Here is a 4,911-nt window from a genome sequence, read left to right on the forward strand (position 1 = left end):
CATGCCATTGCAGCCTTCTTTGGTGAAATGAATCAAGAGGCCCAAGGAGGCTAGTGAGATGGCCATAAAGTAGGCGATTTGGCAGTACTGGACCAAGTTGCGACAAAACTCCTGCATCTGAACGCTGATCATCTGAGTGAGCGTAGCCATGGTGAGCTGTTAGGTCATGTCTTCCTCGTCCCTCACCCCTCCTAGTATTGGACCAAGTTGCGACAAAACTCCTGCATCCGAACGCTGATCATCTGAGTGAGCGTAGCCATGGTGAGCTGTTAGGTCATGTCTTCCTCGTCCCTCACCCCTCCTAGAACAGGAGGGGTAAAACCTCATCGTTCTCTCCTCTCCCCCCCTAATCAAGACAATGCGTGGCATCCCACAAACCCTCTCCCCCATCGAGCTCTACTGAACTAGAACCTTTCTCCCCCTTTCAATGCCGGACCGGCTGCCCTTTTCACCCAGCACATTTTACAGTCTTTGCCAAGAGAGGTGGCCTCTCAAGTACAGGAAGCGCTGGAAAGCAAGGCTGCAGATAATGCCTTTCCAGCGAATCCTTTCAATCAGACACCAGGTGTGCATTCGAGCCCTACTCAAGACGGCTTCGCAGGGAAATCGCCAGCCTCTACCCCGGAGGTTTTCTGCAGCAACCGCCAAAAAGCTGATGGAGCAGCGTAGGGACACTCTTATTCAGGTAAACCACTGGTGATTCTTCCTGCTAGCCAGGTGAGGAAAATTGAAAAGGACTTAGAGACCCGAGCTCTTTTAGGTCTGATTGCGGGCCCTCGGCCCCCAGTGGAGTTGTTGAAATCCTAGGTCAAACAACAGTGGGGTAGTAGGGGCTGTATTGTAGAAGCCATTCAGGCTCTTCCTAAAAACCACTACCTTTTCATGTTTAAGACCCTTGAAATGGCTTTTGAGGTTCTAAGCATGGGACACTGGGTCATTCGTACCTCAAGTGGAGTAAGGACTTCAGTCCTGAGAAATTTGCCAGTGAAAACTACCCAGTATGGGTTGAACTCCCTAACCTGCCCCTTCATTTTCATCATCACCTCAGGCCTATTGGAGAGCAGCTGGGTAAAGTCCTGGGTGGCAAGCCCCAGAGAGACTTCAATCCTTCTTGGCAAGCCCCAGAGAGACTTCAATCCTTCTTGGCATCCTCAAATGCTAATAGAGTTGAACCTTTCTAAACCCCTGCCAGATTCGATTATCATTGCTACAGATGATGGTGAGACCTGTGAACAACCTTTAGTTTACAAATACCTTCCCAATGCCTACTTCCATTGTGGGATGGCAGGCCATTTTGTCAGAGAGTGTCCTGTAAAATTCCCCCCAGCTCAGCCGAAACAACAGCAAGCTCAAGCCCCTATCGATTCCCAGACCAAGTCTAATGAGAATCGCTAGCCTACTCCTCCTTCCACTCGACAATCTATGGGCACCATAGACAAGAAGGGTGAGACATCTAAGAATAACAAAGCAAGAGGTAAGAACCCTAACCGCTTTGCTCTTTTGGCAGACCTACCAGAGTGGGTGGACTCAGATGACCCAGGATTTGAGTCGGACATGGAAGAAATTGCAGCCACTCCTCCTGATAAGCTGAAAGAGAGTAATCAGAAGGGCAACTCTCTACAGCTGGTTATTAGGGATAACTCCATTGATCTTAACCAAGCCCTCAACCCCCCTTGCAGGAAGTGAATCCCAACCTGTCTATAGCTCCAATGGAAATCCAAAAGGACAATAAACGCTCCCATTCGGCAGTGGCCAGAACCCCTTCCAAAGATCACCAGGGTAAAGGAAAGAAAAAGGTTAACCGATGAGAGTGCTGTCTTGGAATGTTAAGGGGATTACTGACCCCTTTAAAACCAAAAAATTAAACAGGTGGATCAAGGAGAATCCTGTAGATGTCTGTGCTTTGCAGGAAATAAAGGTGGTTGGTGATGACCTCCAAAGGAGGCTAAAGGAAATTCATCCAGATTTTATATGGATCCATTCAACACATGAGAGGGGCTCTGGTGGCACTGCCATAGGCCTAAAAAGGGAGCTAGCCTCATGTCTACACCTAGCCATCACTTCCCAGTTTTGGTGTGCCATCCCCCTGCCTCCCCCTTTCAATTGCACTCTTGTCTCAGTGTATGCAGGAGGTTGCTCTGTTAATAGGGCAAAAATTTGGGAAGAACTGATTGCAACTCCAGGACCCCTTATCTTGCTGGGAGATTTCAACATGGTTGAATCTCTGGATGACAGATTTCTCAGGCAGGGACAGGTCTTACAGGGTCAAGAGAAGACTAGCTGGGAAGCTTGCAAAGATTACCATGACCTATGGGATGCTGGAATTGAAGGAGAGTTTACCTGGCAGAATTATAGCAGAGATGTTCTTGCAAGAAAGGCAAGACTCGATAGGTGCTATATCTCTCTTCAAGTAGCCAATCAATTCAACAGGGTGAAATCTAAACCAAAGTATACCTCCTGCATTTCTGACCATTACCCCCGCTTACTAACTGTCCTGGATGATAAAGCTAGTAAGATTAGAAACAATTGGTTTCATACTGACCCAGATCTGTTCACTAGACCTAAAGTTAGGAAAGAGGTTGCAGACATATGGTCAAACTCTTTTGGCCAGAAAGGTTCTCTTGCAAAGTGTTGGAATTCAGTTGTTAGGAAAACGCAGCAGTTTCTCATCCTTACTAGAAAGTCTGTGACTAGAATGAGAAAGGAAAAGAAAGAGCAGATCTACTCAGAATTGTGCAGGCTGGAGTCTGGCCATTCTACTTCTTTGGATATTCAAAATCAGATTTTGGTCCTTAGAAGTCAGCTAAGGGTGGAAGAAGAGTTGGCCCTCCAGCACTCAACTCTCTTTTTTAAAGAGTGGTGGGCTGGGAAAGTAGACAGGCCCTCAAAGGAGATGTTCAAACTCCTGAGGAAGAAAAATGTCAAGGAACTCATGCCAAGATTGTTGACTAAAAATGGTCCAGCTGAATCAGACACCCACAATTTGGAGTTTGTGTGAAAAAACACTTTGAAGCTCTCTTCAGACCAAAAGAAGAAGTTACAGCTGAAGTAAGAGCCAATAGGGATCTAATCTGGGAGGTTAGGAATAAAGTCATCCCAGCTGAGGCTGTTCCACTGATTGATTCTTCGATTAGTCAGGCTGACCTGTATGCAGCTATTGAACAGTTGAAGCCCAATAAAACCCCCGGCTTGGATGGACAACCTGCTGAAAAAGAGGAGTTAACTCCCTGCCTGCTGAAAGTGTGGGAAGAATCTGTGAAGTACAAGGCACTTCCTAACCTTATAAACACAGGAGTTATTAAGCTGATTCATAAAAGAGGTCCAAAGGATGAGCTGGGAAACTGGAGGCCACTTACTATGCTGAACACTTGCTACAAGATTTTTGCCAAAGCTGTTGCCAACAGAATTTCCAGCCACCTCTCCAAGTGGATTAGTGAAGAGCAGAAAGGGTTCATTAAAGGGAGGAGGATTCTTGAAGCAGTAATTGTACTTTGGGAAGGGATTGAACATGCTGAGGAGACTGAACAAGACTTTGTGTTTGTCAAAGTGGATTATGACAAAGCTTATGATAGACTGGAATGGTCCTTCATTTTGGAAAGCCTTTCCCACATGGGATTTGGGGAGAACTTGGTGGGTTTTGTCCAGACCTTGCTGGGAAATGCACATGCTAAAGTTGCCATCAATGGCATGCTTTCTGAAGTCTTCAGTTTGAATAGGTCAGTCAGGCAAGGATGCCCCCTAGCCCCACTGCTATTTGCCATAGTAGGAGATGGCTTTAACTGCTTAATCAAAGGGTGTATGGAAAGACAATTGATCAAGGGAATCAACCTCCCCAACTCCTCCAAATAGCTTTGCCTATCTTAGTTTGCTGATGACACAAATGCTCTGCTGAAAAACGAAGAAAGCTCCCTGAAGAACTTTTGGAAGGCATTGGATATTTTTTGCTCTGCCTCAGGCTCCAAGATCAACCACCATAAAACTGGAGTCAGGTCCTTCATCTCCCCCATTCCTGAATGGATGGCAAGTCAGGGATGCACTATTATTCCAGAAGGACAGCCCTTTAGGCTACTAGGCATCCCTATGGGCTTTGGCATTACTATGAAGCAGAGATGGGAATGGGTGCTGGAGAGATTTAAAGGAAAGCTGAACAGATGGCTGGGATATCAGGCCAATATTGCAGGCAGAGTGTTTGTGCTCAACCACTTCATCTCTGCCTACCTTCTATTCTTTCTCAGTTGTTGGAGACCCCCAGATTGCCATTTGAAAGAAGTGGTCAAGATATGTAGGAATTTTTTGTGGTCTGGAGATCCTAACAAGAGGGGTGCTGCTAAGGTGAAATGGGAAATCTGCATCCTCCCTAAGAATAAAGGTGGCCTAGGAGTCAGAGATTTAAGAGGGTGGGCAGACAAACTTGCTATCAAAGTTATAATCAAAGCGTTGGACCAGCCCTCTGCTGATTGGGCTTTCCTTCTGTTTAAAAAGCTGAATCAGTTTTATCTCAAAGAACACAAACAGTGGGCCAATCTCCCTTGGGTTACCATCTTTTTTGGCCCAGCTGAAGTCACTCTTGTGGGGTCCCTCCTTCTCAAGTCCCTCTGGCAGGCTTGGAACAGATGGAGACATTTGCTTCAGTTCAGAAATGATAATAGAAAGGATCAAACCATTAGAAAAGAAGAATCCATCTGGTGGTCCAAGCCACCTATTCCTCTGCTTCCCCCACCCCAGGTTAGAACAGCCAGAAGAGTTCATGAGAAAGGTATAAGGACCTGGTCTGATCCATGGGATGTGAACAACAACAGGTGGTATTCTACTGAACAATTACTCATTTCTATTCCCTTCCAACCTTGGGAAATTCAACTGATAGCTAACAGAATATCTATGTTCCCTAAAGATCTGTATTGGATATTTGAG

The 4,911-nt window shown here is 46.0% G+C and overlaps 1 pseudogene; it reads left to right on the forward strand.

Moving 5' to 3' along the window:
• The first annotated feature begins 882 nt into the window (after positions 1 to 882).
• LOC147636638 (uncharacterized) lies at positions 883 to 2,998 on the forward strand (annotated as a pseudogene).
• Positions 2,999 to 4,911: the final 1,913 nt, after the last annotated feature.

The sequence above is a fragment of the Cibotium barometz genome, chromosome 7, assembly GCF_041138505.1.
Source record: "Cibotium barometz isolate CiBa-2024 chromosome 7, ASM4113850v1, whole genome shotgun sequence".
NCBI lineage: Eukaryota > Viridiplantae > Streptophyta > Polypodiopsida > Cyatheales > Cibotiaceae > Cibotium > Cibotium barometz.